We start from the raw sequence: 27,176 nt of genomic DNA, 5'->3' as shown, positions 1-27,176 counted from the left end.
CGGGCAGACACCATGGTGATCCAGGCCATGAATACATACCCCAGGGAACAAAGTTACTTACAGCTCAGATTCTCCTTTTCTGTCGCACAGATACTTAAAGCCATTCTTAGGAGAAGGTTTCTTGGGAAATGAGGGTGGGTGGGGAAAGTTGCTTTCAGTAGGTCACGCACCATCCAGGGCTCACAGGATTGGGTTGAACTAAGTAGGAAACTAGTTGTGGGTTTTTTTTTTTTGGTTTATTTTCTTATTTTGGTAATATGTCCCTTAAAAAACCTTGCCAGCTGAATTTTTTTCTGCTGAGTCATTCAGTATATTTTTCTACTGCTTTATCTGGTCTCTTTTGAAACATCAGCAGCACTGGGGCTCCTTTCATGAATTTCTTATCTGACTTCTGGTTGCTCTTGTAATAGTCAAATTTAAAAAGAACAATGCTAAGCCTGTTGAGCTTGGTGAATTTTGACTGAGCCAGACACTGCAGCTGGATTTAAAATAAAGATTTTTTTTTTTAAAGTTAAGAATATGGACATGTAAGAATACAAGACATGTATTCAAATCCCAAGCCTCAAACTGTAAACCAATTTGCCAATGGGATCAGGTAGGAATCCTCTTCACCCCTATCTGTACAACTGCTTATCGGTCTAATTTAAAGTTCTTTGAACTCAATGGAACAATCTCTACTTCTCTGTACTTTGGGTCATAATTTATGAGCATTAGTGGTTGGGGGCTTGGCATCTTCACCTACCTCTGAAGCATCAAGTATTGGCCTCTTCCCACAACAGGATATTGTATCTACGGAAGGTACTTATATGGCCTCCCTTACTGTAGTATCCAAGTGCCTCACAAGCTTTAATATATTTATCATCTCAGAAGTGCTGTGCGTTAGGCAAGTGCTATGATTCCACTTTACAGATGGGGAACTGAGGCAAAGAGAGAGACTAGTACCTCACGTAAGGTCACATAGGTCATGTTTATACTATAGCTGCTACAACAGCGTAGTTACAGTGCTGCTGCTGTAGCACCATAGCCTAGATGGTTCCTACATCAACAGAAGGGTTTTCTCTGTTGTTGTAGTTAATCCACCTCCACAAAAGGCGGTAGCTAGGTCGATGGAGAAATTAGTCTGTGGACCTATATGTGTTTACCACAGGGGTAGATCGATCTAACTAGGGTGCTCAGGGTGCAAAATTTTCCTCAGCCCTGAGTGACACAGCTAGGTTGATCTAATTTTTAAGTGTAGACCAGGCCAAAGGAAGTGGCAGAGCAGGGAATCTGACTGTGGTCTAAATCCAATGCTAATGCCCTAATTACTGCATCAAACTTCTCCTCATATTGGGCTTGAGGGACTAATGGTTTGATCCAACGTGACCACTCTTAAAAAGGTGGCCAGCACTTCTGGGAAGTACCTTATTTAGAAACAGTTCCCCTTCTGTGTAATTTTCCAGTGTGTCTTTATTACCAGGTACTAAGGCTGGGATTGTAAGAGGGATTAAGGGAGTTTTATGTCCAACTCCCACTGAATTTCAGTGTGACGAAGTGGGTATTCACCCACGAAAGCTTATGCTCCAATACTTCTGTTAGTCTACAAGGTGCCACAGGACTCTGTCGCTTTTTACCGATCCAGACTAACATGGCTACCCCTCTGATAGTCTGAGTTAGACATCTAACTCCCCAAGACTCCTATGAAAATCTCAGACCCAAAGATAGACTCGTGACTAAGGCCCTACTTGAATTGTGGGATGATCTCCAAATAACTGCAGCTGAGTTGCGGACAAGACATGGAAAATCGTGGAAAAGTAATAATGGACCTTTATTAATAGTGGTAATTTGGAAAAGCCAGAGTAAACCTATTTTCTTAAGAAAAATTTGCTGGAATGAAATAAACACTCAAATATTATGTTATGCCTGCAATTTTTTTAATTTTTTTTTGATAACCAGACATTTTGCTGTAATTTTTTTTTTTAATGAAAGTAAGACAAAGTGACCGGTACAATATAAAATTCAGAAGACTAAAACACAACTGCAGTAGCAATTAAGTCCAGTCACTTTAGCCTTCTACATTTTACAGGCATTGATTGTTAGTGCAGCACTAGTTGTATACTCAAATTGTATGCAAAACTGTGTACTATGCAAAATAAGCTAATTAAAACCAAATTGTGGTGAAAGCCTAATATTGCGGGATCCGCAATATCATGAATGAAGTAGGGCCTTACTCATGGCCTATCCTGGTAATAGCAGAGAAAAATCTTCCTTTAGCTTGAAGCAGAAGGAGCAGACTTCTATCCCAAGTCTAAACAGGTGCCGTAAAATTCTGTGGCCATTGTAGTAGCTTACTAACAACTAAAGTCTTAGATTTCTGATAAATTAAAGAGCAGCTGGATAATTTGTGGGGGAGGAAAGTGTATATATCAAGGTACACACAATAGCTAGATAGGGATCTAAATGCATTGCTTGGCTACTTTCTAGGCCAATACGTTGTGCAATCCTAAACACCAAGCAACTGCGATTTAGAATTTAAGCTGCCTTATTCAAAATAACCGCCAGTTAAAGGAGATTTTAGCACAGAACTGCAGTCACAAGACATCATGGTCTTTAGGGGGTAAAAAATGCATGTAGTTTTAAAGCAGAACTGTAGACTGACACAAGCTGCTTTGTATTCAGCTTTCCTGCAGATCCACTGAGCTTCAAGGGCATCCTCTAACTGAAGTAATTGCAAATTACATGCAGAACATGAAAGCTAGATGGGAACTGAAAGTTTAGCTTTATTAATAAAACAATTAGCACTCACATGCTTTATCTTAAAGCACATTTAAAATAGTCACTAGTCTTCCTTATTCCTGTGAAGGTCAGTATTATCACCCCCATGTTATAGAGGAGGAAATGGACAGGCAGTTTAAATGTGTAATTATACTAGCAATAGACTGGGGGCAAAGGTGCTTTTTTTTAAAAATGAGTTGGCCAACAGGATATGAAACATGATTTAGTACGGATGCAGTTTAAACAACTTTATAATAAGTTTAGCTGATTGTCACTAATGAGATCCTAGATTCAACACAAAGTTAACAGTTGTAAAAGGTGGCATTTTACACACTTTTTTCCCTAGTCTATTCTTTGTACAGACAGACCCTAATCAGCATTCAAGGATATAAAGGTCAGGACAGGATTAGTCACAGCCAGAATTAGAATAAGGGTTTCCTAGCTGCCATTCTTGGGCCTTGTCTACACAAGAAAGTTTCACTTTTTTTTTTAAACTAAGCTGATTTAAAAACTAATTAAACTGATGAACCCTCCTGTATAGACACTTCTTTCATTTTAGGAGTGCCCTATATTTTACCTGAAGTTGGTAAGGAATCAATGTAAAATGATTTGATATGGTGCATTCTTCAACCAAAGTGTTTCCCTACAAGGGAGTTGCATCAGTTTTAATTAAAGTTGGGTTGGGGAAAAAAAACAAACACACTTTTAGTTAAACTGGGGTAAGTTTGTGCAGACAAGGCCTTGCACTCAAATCACTAGCCAACACCTCTTTCCCACTCTCATGTCTGACGTGTTACTTGTCCTATTTAATACACTATTGTTTGTGTGGCTTGTGTGGATCACTGATTGAGAATACACTTCCCTCTTAGCACTAACATTCATGAATTGTTGCAGAAGGCACAGTTGCATGCACAGTGATGTGCCACTAATCTTTTCAGTTACAGCTTTGACCTTAAAAAAACAACAACAAGCCAAGCTATTTATAGCTGAGCTAATTATTTTGATACCATATGACAGTGTTGGAGTCTGTTTTCCCTTTACTCAATTAATGCCAGTGGAAAAAGCATTCAGTACCCTTTTAATAGCATGCATCAGCTATAATACAAAGACTTTGCTTAATGTTTAAAACTGCAGGATTTTGCAGTTAGCAAAGCATGCAGAAAAGAGCACAATGTGTTGTATTTCTGGGTTGCTACAGGAGAAAGTACAGTCTGTGTGGATGTGAGTAAACAATAATGGGATTGCTGTGTGTTGGTTTTTTTTTTTAAACCCTCTTTATTTAATGAGAGGATAACAAGGACCAAATCTGTGTAAACCAGAGATTAACATGGTACTAGAAATTGTCTGCAGCTTCTAGCGTTCTTTCACCTGTAGATCTCAAAGCATTTTATGAAGGTGGTTAAGCTATTGCCCCATTTTACAGATGGGAAAACAAGCACAAGTGAAATGAGGTCACACAGGGAGTGACAGAATGAGGAATAGAACTCCTGACTCTCACCCCTTTGATTAATCAATTGAGCCTCTTTCGGGGGGGTGTTTGCTGGATGGTGTACCTTCATCACACAGGGCCCAGTTCTCAGTGCAACAAAAAAGGTACCTGGACAGGTCTCAGAACAGAACTTTTTAAAAACCAAAGTGCCAAATTCCTCCTTTAGGATTAAGCAAATAGTGTATTTTTTTCTCCTAAAAGGAAATAAATGGGAGACTGATTTTATCTTCCCCAGAGCATTTCAGCTTACAAAGAAAATATTTCCTGCTGGACTAAATCAAACTAAAAATTGCTGCATTCCAATGACTCAGCAGCGGCCTATGGGGTGATGAGTTTGGAGCTCAGTCTAGTTGGCACCAGTTGAGCTCCCTGCCTAATTTCCTTCCATACACTGTCCCCCGTGCAGTTTTAGCTGAAAAATATAGGGCTCAGTGGGTATGGAGTGGTGACAATTATGATAGAGGCATATTGGTGATACAGCACGGGGGAGGCTTGCCCTGCTCCTGCCTTCTGCTGTAAGTTCTGTGGCTACGTATTTTCAAACTTTCAATACAGCACCTGTATTGCTGAAGCTTCTAAATAAAAACAGACCCAAACTGAACCTGACAATGAACAATAGTTTGCAAGAAGAGAGCGTTCATGCTGTTTCTGAACCAGTTCACCTACTCATAATTTATTCCAAACCCTTACTGTACTTTCCCCAAGGTGCCACGTGTGTGAGCTGCATTTATTTGCTGTGTTATAAACTTGCTGTCGAAGGACCTTGGGTTCTCATACATTAGAAAAGGATGAGAAAAACAAAGCGGGGTGGGGAAGGGTTGAGAGGCCCCTACCCCTCTGGAAGGGAGAAGAATGGAGCCAAAATGGCATGTTTTCTTCTTCCCTAGAGCTGGTGGGTGCCCATCTACACAAGTCTGTGGTTTCTGGGATTGAAACTTGTAGGGGCAGCAAACAAAGTCATTTAAGCTCAGGCAGCAGAACAGTGCGTCTATGCAGCATGATCCCCACCAACCCACTGGATTTTCTTTGTAGAAATCTGCAGGAGAGTTAGTGGGCGTGGGAGAGTTGTGTGTACTTTCTAGCTTCCTGAGGCAGTAAGGGGTAGTCACAACTATGGAGGAAAAAGCTAGCAGCCCCAGCAACATGAATCTTGGCATCCAAAGATAAGGACAGAGGAGGTACCTGTGTTAGAGTGAAGCAGGATGCTTTCCCCATCCCATGAGAATGATTTTGAAGACCTTTCCCACCCTGAATTGGGATAAAAAGTAAAATTTTCACAAACCAATAATCCAAAAAAGGTTCAGATCACGTCAATCAAGGCATTTTATTTTGATTTTAATTTATAGTGTTAAAAAAACTAACTAAATAAAATTTTGGAACAGTCATTTTGAAGCAGAAAATGAACATTTTGAACTGTCAACATGGAACATTTAGACAATTTTGAAACGTTTTCTCAGAACATTTGGAATTGAGAGATTTGTCAAAACAGATTCTTTCCTGCAAACAATTTTGGTTTCGATGAATTGGCAGTTTCTGAAGAAAAACATTCCAACGATGAATTCCGGACTAGCTCTGTCTAAAAGTAATGCCCTCTCCCCAAAATCTGTAGAATAGCTTTTCCCATAGATCCTTGCCCTCTGCAAGGCTTGATGGTCATCATGCCTTCTTCCTCATTATAATAACCTCCCTCTGGAGGATATTCCATGAATTAGAAGTCCTAGCACTCTCCCGCTGTTGTAAGAGGAAAATAAATATATACACAACCTTTAGGCTTTAACAGACCTTTACGTTCTGTGCCTTTCCTAGTTTGCTATTTGTGGCCTTTCAAGCTTTCAAAAAGCAGGTGCTGTTTGTGAAGCCTTTCTGTGAATATTGCTTTGTTTTCATTTTATTTATCTTTCTAAAATCATGTGGGTCAAGCAGCTGCAGGTACCGTGCAATATTCATGACAGGCACTGATTTATGTAGGCATAAAGCTGTGCAGCAGAATTACAGGTTCCTGAATGTTATATGCAGATTTAATTTCTTTTTTATGACCATAGGATACAAGCAGATTTTCTTGAGGGCAAAATTTGAGACATTCATTCATACGAGTTTTCAGGGGGCATCGCATTTATTCCTGGCAAAGGGAGAAAGGCAGGCAAGGTAATGGTAGTCCTACTTCTTGCTGAATTTGGGTGACCAAGATATGATACTGTACAGAATGTGTCTGAACAGGGATAGGAAGATTTCCTAATATCAGCTTTGCAACATGAACATTTTAGCTATATTTTTAACAGTGCTCACCACTGTAACATCTGAACACCTCTGGAGTATTTGTGGCTTTACTCTCTCAATCATCCTCTGAGGTAGGTTCTATCCCCATAGTACATAAGCATGGCATCCATTCCTAATTTCAATTTTTGAGTATGAAACTGGATTGCATATAATTCAAGTTATTAAATGCAATCACATGGCCCAACAACTTGTGCTTGTCTAATGTGGTGACTTATTTATACTGCCCTGTGAAACAGTGCAACAGAGAGAGGGAAAAGGTATTACCCCTTTAAGGAGCAGGCTGGAGTGTACAGCCTGAGGATAATCAAGGCCAACCTGCCCTGGGATCTGAGCTATATAAACAGGAACAGGAAATAGACCAAGGAATGAGAGGGGGAGCTAGAGCCTGGTAGGCTGTAGCAGGTGCACTCTTAGGAGTCGGATACGTGGAGATAAGCCTAATCTGATTCAGAGGCTTGATGTAGACTGTAAGTTTGGGAGCTGTGAACCCAGAGCCTGATGAAATGTGTTGTAAGGATTCCTGGCCTGACACCTGATTAAAAGGAGATGGTATTTTGTTAATATGTATTGGCTTCTCCTTGACCCTGAGCTGTTAAACTGAAACCTATTGCGGCTCCATTTGGTGACATTAAGGTGCACAGGGCTGCAAGAGGGTGCTCAGGAACCACCTTTACCGGCCTCTTCCAGCCTCCTGGAGCCCCAGTTTCATATACTTACACCTAGCTTCAGTCCCTGAAGTCTGTTCCATTCTAGGAAGGGGAGCTTTTGTATTTTTAGTTGCCTGGGTGAAACTGCAATCCACCTGTCCAGTACTCTCCCTTCCCACTGGGGTCCTGCTCAGAGGTTCCCACTAAACACTGTCTGGTCACTGTGTTCAGCTGCTGCTACCTGGGGGAGGGAGGATACAAAGCCTATTCTAGTTTCTGCTTCCCTAAGCAAAATGGCATGTGTCTGGTTTACCAGCCAGTTCACAAACTGTTAATGCAACCATCAGACATTTCTACCTGCAAGGCAGACAGTCCAGTTACGTCTGGTGCTATTATGTATGCAGGGGCATAGTACAATTCAGCGTAACCCTTTCCTGGAAAGGGGAGTGAAGCATGAGCTCTCAAATGGACACTGACCCCCATAATGTTGCTGCAGTAGATCATAGAAACGTGGGGCTGGAAAGGATCATCAGAAGTGATCAAGTCCAGCCCTCGGTACTGAAGCAGAACCAAGTAACCCTAGGAAAAAAAGCAGTGCCAAGTGTGGTAGCTTACTAGTCTCTCTGCAGTTATCACAATGAGTCTGTATTTCTCCAGAACAAGGGGAGCTTTCCCTTCACTCTCCATTCTCTTTCGTGCTATCCAAGACAACAAAAGGAACGTTAACATTTGTTTTTCTCTCCACCCACGTGCAGGCACTCAGTGCTCTATTAAAGCCCCTTCCTACACAGGGTGTAGGCAGGCTTACGCCACATACATCTCAGTATATAATTTTTTCCTGTCTCTCAGGAGCAACATTTGCTATGGTGACTGGCAGGGGGTTATTTTTGTTCTTCGCCAGGACTTCTGTTAACATGCTTCTCAGTCTCTGATTGCACCCACTCTGCTAGTGATCGTACCGTATAGCATGTAATGGCAGGTCTATCGTGGAAGATGAGGGAGATGCTGAGAGTGGGTGGAATTGGACTGGGCAACCTATGTAGAAATTTCACATTGTTAAAACTACACTCAGGTGCATTTACTTTTACCAACAGTTACTAAGGAAACAAGGAACTGAGCTGCAAAAAAGAGCAGGCATTTCTTCTGATCAACAATACTCTATCCTATATGCCAGAGTTCTTTAGAGAGAGGGCTTGATCTCCGGTACCAAGCGGAGCAGCAGGCTTCTCAGCTACATCCTTGTTCTCTTGTAGCAGTACTCCCATTGTGCCCCATAGCTATGGCAGCCTGCAAAATACATAACATAGAAGAGGTGAGGTCTGAGTAATTAGGAACTGAAAATTTCACCCTCAAGCTTGACACATTCTGCTAACCTCCCCTCACCATGGAAATTGGATCACTTAATCAAAAGTTAGTGTTAAACTGATTTTGTTGCAAATAGAGAAAAGCACCACTGTGTCAAATCTGGTAGGAAAATTTAACTTGACTGTCATGAAACAAAAGGGCAATGCCTGGCATGTAAGAAGCTTTGCAGAAAGTTGTTCACTTGTTTCCTCAAGCTCTAATAGAGGTCAGTTACTAGCTATTCACATACTGTGCAATTTAGCATCATGGTAGGATGGTAGTGTGGAAATAATTGTGTGAATTCCCTCTCCTGCACGGTTGGGCCATAATACCTTTTAGTAGATGGTCCCATGTGTGTTGAGCGTTATTTTGCTGTAACAATGCAAGAGCTGGCAAACATACAAGCAACAACCCAAGTGCCCTCTGAATTAGTACACCTGCTCTGTGTTGTCTCAGCTGTAAACTGCCCTTGGAGTCTAGTTTTTCCCCAGGCTATCTGTGATAACATTAGATTTCAGCTAAGGCTTGTTTTTAAAAAAAATTTCATTGACTGTCAACGTGGCAGGGAAAAGAGTAGGGATCTGCCTGAGGGGTACAAAGTGTTAAAGGTATATTAGACACCACAGTCTAAAGTTATAGCTATGAGAGCCGCCTCTTGTGAGGTTTGGAGTTGAATTTTGCAAATTCAAGGTTTGCATAGTTCAAATAAGTATCCAAACAGCCTGAACTCTGACCCTTTGAGGTTCACCCATCAAACTAGTAGAAACTAGTGTATAAATAACGAGGAGTACTTGTGGCATCTTAGAAACTACCAAATTTTAGTGGTGTGTGTGTGTGTGTGTATATATATATATATATATATATATATATATATATATATATAAACAATAACCAGAATTAGACTTGGAGATACACCAATATGATTAGTAACACCAGGCATTGATAGCAATGCCCAGAATTTTTAGCCACATCAAACCAGAACTGACTTTAAATGATATCACCCAATAAAGAAAAGCAACCTCTTATTACATCATGAACCTTTTGTTGAGCAGTCATAAATCTAAGTAGCTTTTATTGCTCAACAGCAAATTTGGAAAGTTCTATAGGGAAACATTATCAGGAGCAACATTTTTATTATGGAAGGAAGAATGTTTTGAAAAGAAAGCATAATCCCCGACTAAAGTTATCCAGGATTGTAGCAGAGAACAAACAATTGTATTTCCTTAATGGACTGTTTAGTTTCTGGGGATATGACATCCTAGTATATTTTCCCACCATGTAGAAAATATTCTCACACAGCTATTAAAACAAACAAAAAAACCCACATAGTATCCACTGTAAGGGTTATGTCGCTTTAACCATACCAGTTTCAAACAGATTTAAACAAACAAAAACAAACGAACAGAACACCTCTGTAGCCCTAGCCCTGAATTTCTCTGATATGGACAGCCATCCCCAAGGAACTGGTGAGATATTAACACCACATTTCATATAGACTGCCAAATGGCCATCTGATTGTGGCAAGTTTTTGGTCCCTGACAGGTTGCAAGAGATTAAAACTAGTGACCTAGAGGGAGAAAAGCTAAAGAAAAGGCCTCTTCTCTTGGCAGCCTTGTTGCATTACTTCAGTATTCTAAATTTTGCTCTTTGGGAGGTACTTCTCCACATGAAATGCCCCATGCAGTCACTCAGTAGTTCCAGACATGCAAAAATCAGATCCAAACTATGTTTTTTCCACAGGATATATCAGAATGAGGAACCTACAGTGGTAATTCTTTGAATTTAGTGGTGATTGTGTAAGAAATTCAACTTATACTGTCGGTTTGGTCATTTTAAAATGATTTATTACCACATCCTTTACAATCTAGTCAGTGTAATGTGTAAATATTTCCATAGCTCTGCCAACATTTTACCTGATCCCTGCGCAAGCAATGAAAGTTACAAATCGGTGAAAATTACAGGATCTCTATACTGACATCTACTTTGGCAAGCTAGCAAAAGAAAAACCTGCTGAATCTGTCAGACCTCTAGGGTTTTCAGAATGAGCGGTGACTGAAACATTTTTAGGTGAGCTAGGATTCCCATTGGGAATCCCAAATATTTCAAGAAGTCCCACAGTTAAAAATGGTTTCTAAATTGCAGAACCAAATACTGTGCCATTAATACCTAGATGGCCATCCACTTTTTAGCCGCAGCAGATCAATATGATGTACGGTTGAATGTCAAACCCAGAGTCAGTGAGAACACAAATTATGGTTTACACTTAAAACACTAATGAAGTTTTCATGAACTGATTTTGTAGGTTTTGTTAGAACCCTGGCACTTCTAGAGCAAAACACAACTCTAGTCTGAAATTGAAAGAGGGCAAACTTTTCAAATGACTTGGCCTCCTAAGTCACTTTTGAAAACGGGACTTGGTCATTTTGAAATTTACACCCTGTATCTCTCAATTAATAAAAAGACAATTGCCTAATGAACCAGTTATCTGAAAGTGTGGTGGTCTTGCAGAGATGACTTGCAAAGTTGCTATGATTTATGCGGCCTGTCCCTATCCATCCAGCACATACCATCTTGGATTCCGTACATTTGAGGAAGGGAATCCTTGACAGATTTTTAGAAATTTTAAGATTCATGTTAGTTTACAAGTGTCGGTGAGCATTGCCTCTGCTGAAAGAGGCATTTTAAAATAAAGCAAAGCTTTTAAACCTTCAAGAAATGTCAGCAGAAAGAAAAGCTGCCATCTGCTGCAGCTTTCTCTTCAGGGAAAGCGTTTTAATTTCACCCTGACAAACGGTGGATCTACACACTCAGCTATGCTGCCCATTTGCAAAGATTCCCTGATCTAGGATTAACCACATATACCAAGCATATATGCATTAGCAAAAGTCTTAAAACACAAATCCTGTAACCGCCTGTAAATGTTTCAAAGCCATTCTATTGATACTACATTTCAATAGTTCTGTGTATTTCTTTCTCAATTTGCTCATGTTAGATTTACTTTTACACAAGCTTTCTTTAGAGTTCTTCTGTTTGCTATTTATGACACAACCTTAGCAGCCATCAATTTGTTAAGAGAGATGATGTGGATGATGGCTTACGTGATCAGGTAGGGGACAGGAGCTAATGTGTTTATGAAACAGACTCTGTTTTCATGCACATGACCCCTACAAACAGCAGTGACTGAAAAGCTAGTCAGGTAACATGCATTAAGCAAGCAGAGCTGTCCCTAATAAGTGTGGTTTTCAAAATCTTTTCCGTATGAGAGAGTAAAAGGGACTTTCCTACGATGGCAAATGTGAAAAATGTACATAAGTAATTTACTTGGCTCCTAGTAGAGATGAAGAGTACTAAAAGAAATCCATGAATATTTAAATAACTGACTGAACAGGCCCCTTTTGTGTTTGCCTTCCACAAAACAGTCTAGTGATCAAGTTTACTGACAGGATATTTGTGGGAGCAGTGAATTTTAGAACAAATACTAGAAAATATTGATGTGAGGCAAATTTAAGTTTGCATTCTACAAGCATCCATGCAAGAAAACCCAATTCTAAAAGATTTATGTCCAGCCAGAATAGAAACATAACATGCAGCTTAAGGTTACCAATCACAAAGATCCTTTTGATAATATCAAATATTCCCAACAATCCACTCACTAATGAACTCCACACTAAAAAATTTTCATAACAGTCCCTTGGTAAAATTTCAAAAGCAAATTTTGAGAAAATAGATCCATTGGCAGACAATTCTCAGTCAGAAGAAAGGTGAGATCCGATAAGTTATTATGAATTCAAACAATATATAATAGTAAATGCAAGTTTCTTTTTAAAGAAATAAAAATATTCTTCCTCTGCCTGAGCCTATATCAGAGTCATTGATATAGTGTTACAGGAAAGAGTAAGAGATCAGTGCATCATAGTAAGAGGACACGTGTCAAGACATGAATTTGGCCCATGATTTTTGCCTCTAATTGCCCTCTCCCCCCCACGCCTTCAAGTTGGGACAATTCTGCAGGTATTTATACCTTGCCTATTTACGTCAGGAGATATGGTACAGAAGTTAACCTGCTGGAAGAACCGATTAGGGTTTCTTCCAGCCAGGAGTTAACTACTGACCCAATTGCTACACAAACATTATGTACTAGGTTAAAACAGATCCTGGAACAGCCACGTTTTGTTTCGTTTCAGGTCACCGAGTCTTTCCCTTCAAACTCCACATCAGCCCAGGTTTGCTTGAAACTCTGACAACCTGGCATGAGACTTTGAAGTGTGAGTAACCAGAGATTTTTTCCTGCTTGTTTTAGTTCCATTATGAAAGTGTTGCATGGTACACAGATGGAGGTGGCAAGTGCTCATTTACAGGGCCAGAGCAAGGATGTTTTGCGCCCTAGGCGAAACTTCCACCTTGCGCCCTCCCCCTCCCCCGCGCCCCCACCCTGAGCACACACCCCCCCGCGGCAGCTCCCTCCCTTCGCCCTGAGGCTCCCCCCTTGTGGCAGCACCCCACCCCCCGCTCTGAGGCACCCCTCCCCCCACCCCAGTTCACCCCTGCTCCGTGCACGAGCACCCCAAGCATGCTGTGGCCGCTTCACTTCTCCCACCTCCCAGGCTTGCACACCTAAGCTGATTGGCGCCACAAGCCTGGGAGGCGGGAGAAGTGAAGCGGCCACGGTATGCTCAGGGAGGAGGTGGGGCAGGGGTGAGCTGGGGCGGGGAGTTCCCCTGAATGCTGCTCCACCCCTTATTTGCTGCAGGCGGCTCTCCCCGTGCTCCCCTGCCCCAGCTCCCTCCGCCTAAATGCCGGCGGCAACTAGGGCGGCTGAAGATCCGGCCGCCGTGGTCGCTGCTGAAGAAAATGGCGCCCCCCAAATCCCAGTGCCCTAGGCGACCGCCTAGGTCGCCTAAATGGTTGCACCGGCCCTGCTCATTTACAATAGCTTGATCTTTCATAAAAAGCATGTAAAATATGTAATCAACTATAAAACACTGGTCAATTTCATGTCTAATCAGTCTAAATGGAACTATTTTGCATTAAATTACATGAAAGATTGCTAGTCTTGTATGTCACATTTTATATACTGTACAGGACAAAAGCCTGTATATATGCCTAACCTTCTACCAAACAGTGAAAAGTTAAGAATGCAGCATATATGAAATGAATATTCATTGGTACACAAGAGGGCAGATCTGGATATATTTTCCTAGGGAAGCTCATTGCCAGTGTACATCTATGAAAGTTCAGATTTTATTTAATCATCTCAAGACCAGCACCACTTGCTTGTACGTGGCAGTGTCTGACCAAAGAGGCTGTGCAGACTGAATGTAAACATGCTGGTTTCCTACAGAGGGCACTCATTATCACAGATGTGTTGGGTTAGGAGTCCATAAGACAGAGTGTTATTTGTTCAGGGAGTGGGTGAGAATGATAACTTTTGACTGGCTCAGAGTTGGTTTGCCAGTGCTGAGAAATGAAGGTCATGAGGTAACTATATCTGGAGTTATTTATAAACCAGGTGCTCACTGCTGAGAACAGCAACATTTGATCAGTGACCCTTTTCATTGCACAAAACCCCCAGAATGCATTGATCACCAGCAGTTAAACCTCCATTCTTCACTAGCAGAACAGCCTCCTTTCAGGACTTTACCAGAGGGCTAAATGCGTGAGGCAGAACTTGTCTGACCCTACAGCAGCAATTCAATGGCATCAGTGATAAAACTTTAAAAAAAAAAAAAAGGGCCAGAATCAGCTCTCTGTATCTAAAGCATCTTTCATCCGTATCCAAATGCTAAACCAGCATTAGTAACATTTTCTTTTTTAAACCCCACGTATCTCTTGCCCTCAGTTTAATTATTTCCTCAGGGGTTGTTTTTCTTCCTCTTCTCTAGACTTTTTTTTTTAAACCACTTTCTAGAACTGTTTTTTCTAAATGTGTATTTTGAATTTACTGCTTGTGAAAGATGCCAGGCTTTGGAGACCTTGCTACTAGGTTCTGAGTACTAATTGGGCCCCAATTCAGCAAAACGCTAAAGCATGCACTTATCCTTCAGGATGATTCCGTAAAGCGCCAAAGCATATATTTGTGACCATGCATGGACTTAAATCCATTCCTATTCAGCAAAGCGCTTCACAATTAAAGTTAAGCGCAAAGTTAAGTCAATGAGACTTAAGCACATGCTTAGGGCCCAAAGAACACTGGCTGCCTGTCTGTACTACCTCCCTTGCCATTGATAGCATCACTACAGCTGCAGCACTGCTAGAACAACAAAGGGGAAATTTCATAAAAGCCTGAGTGTAAACAAGATCCTATTTTGCTGGAGAATAGGTCCGGCACAAGCAATAAGAGTGCAAACTTCCATGCACCCATCCTCAACCCTGACATGGAGGAACTGTCCTCAGTCAGTGATCACTCAGTCTCAAGTGACTGTAAGCTCTTTGGGGGCAGGGACAGTGTTTTTATTCTGTGTTTATACAACACCTAACACCAGTAGGTATCCTGGGGCCATGACTGTGGCTTGTAGGCACTACTGAAATATAAATAAGTGTTTCATTTGATCCTTTACCCCTTTGCTGGAATTGCCTGTTGTGGGGGTACTCTCCTGTAATACAGCATTGTTTAAGCATTTATACTACCTGTGTGTTTCAGTGTAGGATCTCATTAGTCAAACAGGTTGGGAAAATTCTGGCAAAATATTGTCGGAATTTGTGGATTCAAAACATTGTGGTGATTGTTCAGTTTCGATGAAGCTCGGACAGAACCCTGCCTGGTTTCCTGCCAACGTGCCCATCTGTTTCCTCAGCAGCCTACTTGCTGGATTAATCCATGCCTGGGGACTCAAGGTCTGAGGCTGTGGGGCAGCTCTGCCAGGCTAGCTGCCCTGACTCCTGGGAACTGGCTGCCTGAAATCTCAGCAGGCTGCTACAGAGTGGCAAAATATCAGAACAAGACACTACATTTTTGGTTTGTTCTTTCTTTTTCAGATTTCTGCTTTGTAGAATTTCAAAGTTTTGTTTTAATTCCAAATCAGAATGAAAATTTTTGAAGTCTCAAAATCCTCCACAAAATGGAATGATAATTCTCCATCCAGCTCTATTCATTAGTCACTTAAAATTGCTGCAGCAATAGAGATGGAGCCAAGCTTTTACCTTTGTATGGAAAATCTTTGGATTTAGAATAGTCTGTGGTATTTCTGCTTTTATATCTTGCCGTAGCTTTTGGGGATTCTTTTTCCATGTCCTTTGGAAACTCCCCAATATTATATTTTCATAGAAAAATCTGCTAGGTTTTTCCATAACTGGTGTTTCTTATGACAGTATTGCCTGGGTTATGCAATGGCAGTGAATTCTCAACACATCTGTATCATTCAAATTGGTCAAAACTTAGGTGGCCATCTGGACAGCACACTAACTATTGCAGCAGAACAAGAAAACCAGGCAAAACTCAAGTTTTAATTTTTCAGAGGTTCATGCAGCTGTTTTCTTTGGGTTCAGTTGCAGTGAATGTGACATCTCAATGTGAAACTCTGTTGAAACAATCAAAACTCCACAAAGCAGCTAAATTCCAATTCTTATTTCTTATCCTACTGCACCCTTTAGGTGTATAGGGCATCCACATGTTTCTGACACTTATTTTGGTCTTGTACTGCTCTGTTCAGGCTTCTGAGTGTCATGTTGATGGATCTGGTTTCTTTCTGTATTGTTCTGCATAATATTTCTCTAGGTCACCCTCTCTCTTTCTTTTTCCAGGTAGTGTCCATATTATCACTTGATGGGGAAGTTATGTTGGTGGCATCCTTAAAGCATACTTCCATCGTTGTCGTCCTACCTATTTGATTCTGTAGACTGGTGTGCTCTACTGAAAATTTCTGATGTTGTAATGAACTCTTTCTAATGAGCTCTGAAGATATTTCACAGGCATTTACTTTGGAATGAGTTGACCTTTTTATTAATTTCTGTTGTAGATTTCTATGAAGAGTGCTCTATATAAAAGAACAGACATGATGCCAGTGTTAAAAATAATAATTTTTGTGTCTGTGCCAATCATACTACTTTTCCAAATCTTTTCAAGTATGTGAAAGTTTGTTGCTTTTGGGGGGAGGGGGTGTTATCTAGCATGTCATCACCATCACCGCACCTCCTTCTCCCTAGGTAGGTAAAGTGACTTACTTCTTCTCTGTTTCTTTATCTACTCTAACGATGTCCATATACTTAGTATTTCCCTTGTTGATGAAGAAACCAACTTGTTTTGCTGATCTACCAAAAGTTTCCATTAAGTCATGTGTTGAACTAATCAGGGCAATGTCATCAGTAAAAATGAGGCCGTCTGATGGTGCTTTATCATTTGTCCATACAAATTCCTTGGTTGCCTTCTGTGGTTACTTTCCTCATGGCATAGTTAATGACCAGTGCAAACGATAGTGGGGACATAATTCACCCTTGCCTTACTCCAGTTGTCTCTGCAAACCATTGGCAGACATCACCATCGCTGACTGTACACTCAGCATTATCATATAGCTCCTTGATGATGCTAATTATTTTTGCCTACACTGTGCTATAATTCTCCAGAGACTGCCCTTGTGTATGCTGTCAAAAGACTTCTGGAAACCTATATAATTTATCACAAGAGGTGTTTTCCACCTCACACTTGGTCCTATAATATGTCTGAGAGCAAAAATACGGTCTGCACATGATCTCTGGTCGAAATCCTGCTTGTTCCTCTCAAAGTTTAAGGTCAATTTGTTTCTTGATACGTTCCAGGATGATGATGCACTGAGGGTAATATGATTCCTCTCCAGTTATTGCAGATGGTAGGCTCAAGACCATGCATCGACAGGGCACAATTAAAAGACCCAAACACAAAAAGTGCTTTTCATCTTGAACTGAAGAACTGGTTTAGTGTTCTTATGGAGTTAAACTGAAGAAAACTGTGACATTGATATTCTGTGGAAAAATAGAATGTGCCATCTAAAATGTACTAAGAAAGTTTTTTAACAAACACCACCACCATCTTAAAGGGAAGAATGGACTTTGGTAGTAGTGGAAAAGTAGTATAAAGCAAAAACTCATGGATGCTAAGTTGTGAAGAGACAAACAAGTGGCATGGAGAATATAGAGCTCTAGACAGAGGTAAAAAGGAGTGCTACAAGAGGCTGAGGATGCTAGCCAAAGAGGTGACTTTATAACCTTGTGTAAGACAATTAAACAACTGACAGAAAACTTTAGCAATACTATGTCCTCTATTAAACATGCAAATGGAAACTCTTAATACAGAAGAACAAAAGAAAAGATGGCAAATCATTTTCAGGCTGTTTTAAATAGACCAGCTCCTAGTCAACTACTATAAATACATGATGAAGACCTAGCACTAGAGCTTGATATTGATTTAGGAGATATTAAAATGGAAACAGTTAGAAAAACCATCAGTAAACTCAGAAATAGGAAAGCAATGAGAGAGGATAAAGCACATGATGAAATAGACCTCCAGGCTTTAATTGTGTTTTTAGATAGAACATGGAAAGAAGTAAATAACTCTTCTCAGTGGAAGAGAGACCATATTGTATAACTGCTAAGGAAGGGCGACCTTACCAATTGCAATAACATGATTACAGTGCAAAACCATAAAATCAGCCCAGCTTCGTTAAAACAATTTGCTAACTTTCAGTGAACTTGATCTGAATTCCAGTGAATCCTGAAACTAGGTGAGTGGTTTCAGGTACTACCCAGCTTTATTCATTAGTAGGTATAATAATTAGGGCTTTGATATTGCCCCCAATAGACCCCAGTGTCCAAGTGACGTGCCACTGAAGTCAACAGGGTTCTCGGCAGGTATCAGAGACATTCATCAAGATCCACTTGCAGGATCAGGGTCTAAATATGGTAGCCCACTCAGATTTTGTGGACTGTTAGTAATGTTTTCCTTCTGTGGTTTTATATGTAATCTTTTGGCCCTTCCTTAACTGAGTTAAGGATGTTGTTTTTGAAAGAAAATTTGTGGTTCAAACTTTTAAATCAAGAATTGTAGCACAAAGCCTGTTGTCTAACAGACACGAGAAACATGACTGCACTGGCTATGAAGATGTGTCCCCCTACATATTCTTGTCTGGCATATCCATAACGGCGATAGTAAGTACAAACTGAAAGGCATAGTGTGTAAATGGGCATGCATGTTAATGCACGGATAAATAAAGATTTTCTTCTGTATTAAAAATCTCTTTATTAACTGCACACCTAACACAAATAGCACAAGACATCCTTCCTGCCATCTGCTCCAACTCTGAGATCCTGGACTGTGTGGATGAGTGTTGCAAGCATTGGCTATCCTCCTACATGTCCTTATATGCAAAATAGTATTAATTGTCCCCATTGTCCCAATTCAGAAACATACAGCAAACATGAGAGGTGAATTGAAAGGTGTTCACCTGCAGGTGCCAACCTCTGAGCTCAGGGTCTGATGTTCCTCTTGCAATAGCAACAGTACTACTGTCTGAAAGAGACCTCAGCGGGTGTTTCCCCTGCACTTTTAATGTTAATGAGATTAGCCAGTGTTGCAAGAGAGAGATTTATATAATAGCTATTATTCAGTAGATTTTCTCTCCCCCTTGTTTTCCTTCTTTCTCTCTGCCCTGCTCTCTGCTACACTTTATGCTTTTTCCCTGTCCCACTTAATGTCCCCCTTTAACACTCATTGCATCTTTTGCCATCTTCCTCCCACTCCTAAGCAGAATATCCCCCACCAACCCAAGACAAAACACACCAGTTTCAGTTGTGCTTTGGGTTCATTCCAAGCACAAAATATGGAACTCCACGGAAAACCCGCAGTAAGAGTCCCATCAACACCCATGAAGCAAGCCTGGCAATGGCCATGCAACTCTACCACTAACAAAGGTCTCCAAAACCAAAGAAAGGGCCGGGGGTAGCAGGAGGGGAAGGAAGATTAAGCAGGTCAATGGGCCTGCTAATTTTCAACTAAGGATGGGTCCAAGTACAACCAAAACCATAATGAAGAAGGTCAGATCCCATTCCCAGCCTTGCAGCTGACCCTTATCTCTATTAGCCCTGGATTCTTATCTGTTGAGCCCTAGATCCAAATATCCTTGAACTTTTTGTGTCCAGGCTCCCCAGTTTGCAATTCAGGCTCCATCTCCACTTTCGACTAGTCTCCTGTTTGCCTTGGTTGTATTAAGACAAGGCCTTTTCTTTCTGCTGAAAGACAAGGTACATTCAGCAAGTCTCTGTTTCTGACCATATTGCCTCATTGCAAAACTTGAGGCTATATCTATCTTTAAAAAAAACCCTTAAAATAAAAAAAGCTGGTTGTGGTGTTAACACTATGAAATGAGCTAAATCTTTGCCATTTTTAGCAATCCTGAGACTGAGAGAATCAGAGGAACTGAAAATATATTCTTCATCACCCCTAGGAAACTCTGCCATAATATTTTTGGTTGCATAAGCAAACTAAACTGGAAATCTGGAATATGTTCAAGACCTTTTGATCGGGGAGCTTTGCAAGTGCAGAAAAGTAAAAACACAGACAGATGGGGATTAGAGTTGAGCATCAGAAGAATAATTTCCTCTTTTAATTTCAATTCTGCCAACATATAAAAAGCATTAACAATCCAGTTACATAACCCACATCATCAGAACCCCTCTATACTGAGCAGTAACGCTCAATGGAATTAAGCCATTGCATATTCAATGTTTGCCGCCCAGTGGTAGGCATCTTTTCACATGCGCAAATGAAATGCACTTTGAAAATCTGGACAGACAGATGGATCAAAAACCAGAACCATTTATTCAAACCAACAAGAGCTTTGGGAGTTCAGATAAAATGGAAACAGGTTCCAAGCTATTGCTGGTTCTACAAAACCTGACTGACAATCTTTTGCAAACCCCAAGCCACTCCTGTTTTTGTCCGTCTCTACAATTAGATTAATGTTATTGGAAGAGGAAGGTTAGATTGATGAATAAGCCTAAGTATTTTCACCAAGCGCTTGCCATTTGTAAGGGTAGCCCTCAGTATATTTTGCATTATTCTACCACTGAGTATGATCTTTGAGACAAGGCAGCACAGTATTCAGAAGCTGGTAATAATGCCACAAATTTAGGACAGACAGACTATGGATGATAGAACAGGTCAAGTTTTAATTCTTGCCAATGTGTCTCTTACCCTTCTAGGGAATACTTTTCCAATCTAGTCATTCCCCTCATGCCCAAGCCTATTGGTGAAGCAGTGAAGAACCCAGCTTTTGTCAGCTCAGGAAGCAAAGAGTCAAGTAGCTTCCTTCATCACCATTAAATTCCAGGATCCACTGTCCTGGATGCAGTTGACTTCTTTTGAACAGGTTTTGAAGAACGGGTGATATGACATCTGCATTGGGAACCATTTCCAGTAGGGAATGGCCATCTTAGCAATCAGCTCACTATATCATTGGGCCACATCTGCTAAGCAGCTGATTTTTTTTTTGCAGACTTTGCTTTTACTCAGACTTCACTGTAGTTATGTGTACTCAGCTGTTCTGATGGGGGAAGGGAAGAGGACTGGGCTTTCTCAGTCCATTTCAGTTAACTCAAAAAGCAAGGTATTCAGTTTCTTGGTTTTATTTTTATAAGCAAAGTCGCAGAGCTGTTCTAAAACCAACATATCTGCCCAGGGGACGATTTTCCCTGTTGAGGAATCCCAGATTGGCATAGGCCAAAATATTGTGACTAGTGATGCTGGGTGCCCAACCTGAGAAATCTTAAAAGGGGCCAGATTTACAGAAAGAACTGAGCACCCACTTTTGAAAACAAGCCCTTTTTAAGGTGTCTCATGTTGGATATTCAGGAATGGAGGAGTTTAAAATCACTAGTCACTTTTAAAAATATTGGCTCCAGCATTTAGTCCAATGTTGTATTTAAATATTCCAAGGGGTAGTGCTTTCATACTTATTTTTAGAGATGTTTCACTGTCTTAGGGGAGTTTTTTCATAGCAGTCAACCTAAACAATTTAAATTTCTTCCCATCTCCAATACTCAAACTCCTTGTGCCTCCTTAAGTAATAATCCTCCCTCTTCTGTGTTTCTACACTGCAGATATGTTCCTCATCCCCTGCTGTTGCTTACCCAAGCTATACATATTTAGCTCTTTTAATCTTTTCTCATAGGTCAATCATGTCAGCCACCCTCATTTTTGTTGCTCCACAATGAAATCAACAGAGATTAGTATTTTAATCTCAATTTTTCCCATTTAAAAACAAGGAACTTTATAAACGGAATGTCTTGCTGAGTTTTGTAAAGTAACATTTTTAAAAAGCATTTAGATTTTTTCTCTTCTCTAGTCTGTATCCCCTCCTCCCCCTAATTTTTCCTACTCAATGTTTATCCCCTCTGTGGCCTCATCTAGAAACTGCATTTGTTGTTCTAGTTTTAAACCATGCTTAAATACAGTTGAGCCAGTTAGCATGGACAGAGTTAAAACTATGAAGGGTCCTTGTGGCACCTTAGAGACTAACAAATGTATTATGCCCAAATACATTTGTTAGTCTCTAAGGTGCCACAAGGACTCCTCGTTGTTTTTACTGATACAGACTAACACGGCTACCACTTTGAAACCTGTCACCATACAAGAGTTAAAACTGTACTTAAACAGTATAGTTTTTGGGCCTGTCCACACTGGGCAGCAGCAGATTTAGCCCGAACCAGTTTTAAACCAGGTTAGTCAGACAGTTCCTGGCCCAGTGCAGACTGGGGATTCGGGACAGTACCATATAGGCATTAAGGCAAAAGAGTTAGTACCATAAGGGCTACCAGTAGTTCCCTCACGTGTGCAAACAAGAACTTATTCTTATCTTGTTTTCTGCTAAGCAGGACAGCATTCAGTTGCTTCTATTTTCCTTCCAGTTAGCATCCCTTTTCTCCCAAGCTCCCAGTTGTAAAATGAAGCCAGTGAACGCAGCCTAAGAATTACTGTTAACAATCACTAAACTCATAACCACTGTTTAAATTACAGGGAAAGGGGGCACTTACAGAGGCCAGGCCCCCTTATTACTTTTAAGAGCTACTTCACTTCTGTCTCATGGACCTCTTACTTCTGGTTACTGTTTACATTAAAGCAAGACACTTGACATTCAGCCTCCCCCCAAACACTTTTTCCCATAATTCAAGCACTGCTCATAATCCTTTCACCTTCCCCTTATCCCTCCTCCTGTACTGTTAAAATACAGCTTCCTAAGCCTTGCCTGAGCCCAAGTTCAGGGAGTTGCAAACAGCTTGAGTTATCACTAAGGAGCCTCACAGTTGCCAGTTACTGTTTGTTTAGTGACTGCCCTGGGTCACAGAAGCCTAGGATAGAAGGGGCTGCTAGTTTCAAACAAACAAACAAAAATGCATCCCCAGAGTTAGAGGTACTGATTTCTAGGCAGGAGGTGCCTGTCTCTAATATACCAGCTTCATTTGATGTACGTTTTCTGTGGCAAGGAGGCTAGTTCCAGTCTCATGCTTCCTTTGCACTCTCTCTCCTGCTTTCCCACAACCCATCTGAATTATTCCCATTCTCTCTCCTCACCCAGTTACCTCTTCTCTCTCCAGAGCTGACATGAATTACAGCCCTTGGTACATGTACTGATAACATGAGGGGCTGCATGACTGTAATCTTGGAGGGTATTGTTTGTACAAGCAGCATCTTGCTTGTAAAAGTCCTTTCCCCTCATGGTCCTCCCCTCCAGGCATCTCTCCAGCAGTCCTAGTTCACCACCTAGGCCTTTTCGATACAACTCACATTCTTGGCTGCACGCCTAGCCTTCACATTCCTCATCCCTGTATCCTAGCTCACGCTCCTAGTCCTCCCTTGGCCTCCTCACCACCCCAATTCATACTCCTGCTCATGCCCTCAGGAATTGCCCCCTTCCCTTTCAAACCCCTGGCCTCTCCACAGACACCTGACTAAGTGCTTCAGCTGATCACTTTCCAAGGTGCTTCCTCACACTGCTGCACTGATCCCACTGTGGAGGGAGTAAGGGAGGAAGCTGCTCGGTGAGGCCTCTTCAGGCTGTGCATAGTATCTCCCAACAGGGGCATAGCAGGAAGTGCTGCAGTAGCTGGTGCTATCCTTCTTTGCAACTTGCTTTGTTGGCAGCATGGCTCACCAGGCCTTGGTCAGTGGCAGAGGGTGAGTAGACGGGCGAAGGACACAGTAGGTGGGAGGATGGGGAGGATGTTCAGTTTTGTCTCTCCCCCCACTCAATTTTTCTAGTAGAGTTGTGGGGAAGACAGTACTGGAGGGAAGGAAGGTTGGAGAGTGGGGGATCTCACCCCTCCTTCAATTGCTGTGCATATGAATATAGCCCATAACGGCTTCAAAACCATGCTCTGCACCTGAGAGACCTTGAAGTCCCAGTTCTGTGAAGGCTGTGCCCACACAAACCCTTACTCCTACACAGAACCCCATCAGTTTCCTAGTGAATGGCCTATGTGTGTGGATCCCTAGGATCGGGGGCCTAATCCAGAGTGTGATTTTTTTAAAAAAGTTCTGATATGGTGGTGCGCCGGCAAGCCGTGAGAGTCAAACCAACCTTAAGCGGTGTTTGAAACCAGTTCAGTTAGTACTGTTTTAGCCCCACTGTACACAAGGCCGCTGATGGAGACTCCAGCACTTCCCCTTCTTTAATCGTATGTAAATGTGGTTTCCACAAGAGTGGGGATACACAGTTATTTTATTTATTATTTTCTATGGATAATTAGTAATAAAAATGTTTTTTATGTAATACCCACCATTAACACACTGCCAGCTAAAATACCCCCAGCCACCAGCAACTAAGATTTTCTCAACCCCAATCCCCTCAGGAAAAGCCTAGTTGAACAGGTGGGCATTTACAATGTGGCAAAATTTGGACCTAGGTGGGAAAGCAAATTCTAGAGTTCAGGGCTCTCCACTATCTCCAAGATGTAGCTGTCCAGTGTGACTGTCCATTCCAGCACCAAAGCTGACCTCCACTGTTGCAGTATAACATGGAGAGAGCCAGATTCTCAGATAAACGAGGACCCAACATACAAAAGAGTGTTGCATAAAAGTCTGATTCTGCTCTTAGTGAAGTCCATGGCAAAATTCCCATAAGTGTGGGCACAGTTCCTATTGACTGCTCTGCCAAGGCTTCTCAGTCCTAACCTGCATCTCTCCTATCTCCTATTACAGTTCCAAACCTATCTTTAGCTGAGACTGACAGCTGAGCTAAATTGTTCCATTATGCAGTGACTTTGTAATGAGGAAAAATGTATTGTGAAGGGACCACTTTCTAGATGAGATGATAGTTAAGTCTTCATGACCAGTTCAATCATTGACTTCTGATCTGAGGCTTCTGACTAGGGCATAATTGCAGGGGTGATTTTTTTCTTCTTTTTTTTTTTTTTTTGGTGATGCGCATACCTATTGATTATGAAGCACATTGCTTATTTCACTGCTTGCTTATTTCATGTAAACTGCCATTATGGAGAAAAATGTTCCAGTCACTACTGAATTCAGGCAGATTTGAACCAGTGACTTGGATGTGAAAAGTTGAGAGACTAGTGTCCCATGCTATACTTTCTCCCACCCCTGTGATAATGATGTAACACAGTGCTTGTGTGCTGATTTACATGCTCAAAAGTACTTCAAAACATCAAAATTGAGCCATAACAATAGGACCATCACAATTACATTGATGGAATAGGACATACTTTTAAATACATCAGATGAATTCCAACCCACGCTTTGGAGCATTAAGACGAGCTCTTAAAAACTGAGATTCTGTCTGCTCTATATGGACATTAAAGATCTATGGCACTTTTTTTAAGTTGAGATGTTTGCCACAGCTAAAATTTCCCTGACCACTCCCCGCCATTATGCAGCATGCCATGTGCCAATTGTCCATCTGGCTGCTATTCTCCACCCCAGGAATAGATAGGTTTGAGTGCTGCATGAATTGATTCCTGAATGTCTTTTGTAAAATGCTTTGAGATCCTTCTAGATAATTTCAGTATGAAACATTACTATGAAGGTACAGCTACAAAAGCAATAGCATGAGTGCCAGGATCATGAAAGAGATGGAAAAGGTTTTCAGCAAAACAAGATTTTAGAGTTTCTCTCTGTGTATACTTTGAAAGGGGTCAAAGGTTCATTGTATGTTGGCAAGCATGTGAGTGCTGTGTGTACACCATAGGCAGTAATTAGATCATCTTTCTAAATTATGTTATCAGGAAATATCTATAATGTTTGTATGAGTCTAAAATGCTCTAGATTATACTCTGAGAATAGAATGTTCTCTGCATAAAGAGTGAGCTTGTATTAAATCAATGAGAATGTACTCAGCAACATCAATTAAAGTTAACAGGATATTTTACCACAGCATCAGGAAGCTGGAATAGTTTAAAATACTTAAGTCTCCTAACCTTCTTTGCTTCCCTAGGAAACTTAAAAAAAAAAAAAAAAAAAAAAAAAAAAAGCAACCACAAAGCTTCTGGGACATTCCTAAGATTTTATAATAAAATGCTTCTTTTCTCTTTTACTCAGGATTTTATATATTGCTCGTCTGCACAGTATCTGAATCCCTTATATAGATATCTTTGCTTTTCATCCATAGATCTGAAATTCTAGCACATTTTTTGCAGACTGAACTGCAGAGTGATTAAGGCTTCATGTTTTCAATAGTGTCCACTAATATTAGACACCTCATTATTTAAGTGCCCACCTTGAGATGCTTGAGGCCTGATTTCTCAGTTGCTGAGCACCCAACACTTTCACTGACGTAAATGGGAGTTGTGGCTGCTCAGCAGTTCTGAAAATTGGGCCCCAGGTGTCTCAAGATGAGCATCTTAAACATTCCACTTTTCCAAAACAAGCAGACACTTTTGACTAGAAGGTCACAAAACAAATCCATGACAGAGCTGGGAATAGAATCAAGGTCTTCAGATTCCCAGTCCAGTGCCTTACTCATAGCTTTCAGTTACAGAAATGGCACAAATCTGGGTACTTTGAATGTGATTAGTGGCTGTTTGTAGTACTAGCAAGTGGAGTTCATATTTAAATGCCATACAAACAATTATCTGTTGGGTCCAATGGAAACTTGTTGGGGCACTTGGGAGACTAACCTTAGTTTACCTTCATTATAATTTCATGCGCCATTCACAGTGATTATTCAGCTGCAAAATTTGGATCTGGATCTAGATCTGAACTGCCCCTAAGCTCAAGGCAGTTCATATCAGAGTGTTTTGATTTAGGCCCAGCTCTAATCTCCAAGTTGCTCAAATAGCATGGTGATGAGCTTGTGATAGTTGGATAGCAAATTCCTCCCTGGATACTTGGTAGTGAAAGGGCCCTCTGTAGAATTAATAAGCTTTTTCAGCTGAGCTAATTATTCAGCTGCTGGTATTTCTCATTCTCTGTATTATACAGGACAGCAGATTCCATTCACAACTCATATACCAAATGGCTTTAGGACCTTCAGTTTTAGTGGTTAGTTTTATTAATATTTGTTTTTTAAAATGCTTTTTCCCTTCAGGCAAAACCTGCTCTCTTTTCGTCACAATCCCTGTAATGAATTGAGGTATACAAAGCTGGTCATACAATACGTATCAGCAGCGCGCGGAGAAAGACTCTTAGGGAAGAGTTTCCATAGAAACACTGACGTCCTGCCCTGCTAACAGGACATCGAGTTCCTTGA

At 41.0% G+C, this 27,176-nt stretch overlaps 2 long non-coding RNA genes across 3 annotated transcripts in view; one reads left to right on the top strand and one right to left on the bottom strand.

Moving 5' to 3' along the window:
* Positions 1–27,176, bottom strand: part of LOC127032089 (uncharacterized) — a 58,441-nt gene that overhangs the window by 1,727 nt on the left and 29,538 nt on the right. Inside the window, exons 3-5 of one of the 2 annotated variants that reach the window (XR_007768712.1) lie at positions 7,985–8,454; positions 7,783–7,865; positions 5,426–5,491 (exon numbers count right to left, since the gene is read on the bottom strand). This is a non-coding gene — a long non-coding RNA (uncharacterized LOC127032089). Of the gene's footprint in view, positions 1–5,425; positions 5,492–7,782; positions 8,455–27,176 lie in introns of both variants that reach the window. The other variant, XR_007768711.1, reaches the window with a different exon arrangement.
* Positions 66–27,176, top strand: LOC127032090 (uncharacterized). Its single transcript, XR_007768713.1, has 3 exons — positions 66–595; positions 12,696–12,776; positions 27,015–27,176. It is a non-coding gene; the product is annotated as an uncharacterized LOC127032090 (long non-coding RNA).

This window comes from Gopherus flavomarginatus, chromosome 12 (assembly GCF_025201925.1).
Source record: "Gopherus flavomarginatus isolate rGopFla2 chromosome 12, rGopFla2.mat.asm, whole genome shotgun sequence".
NCBI lineage: Eukaryota > Metazoa > Chordata > Testudines > Testudinidae > Gopherus > Gopherus flavomarginatus.
The sequence above is the reverse complement of the archived record's forward strand: the minus strand, read 5'-3'. Positions and strand labels throughout refer to the sequence as shown.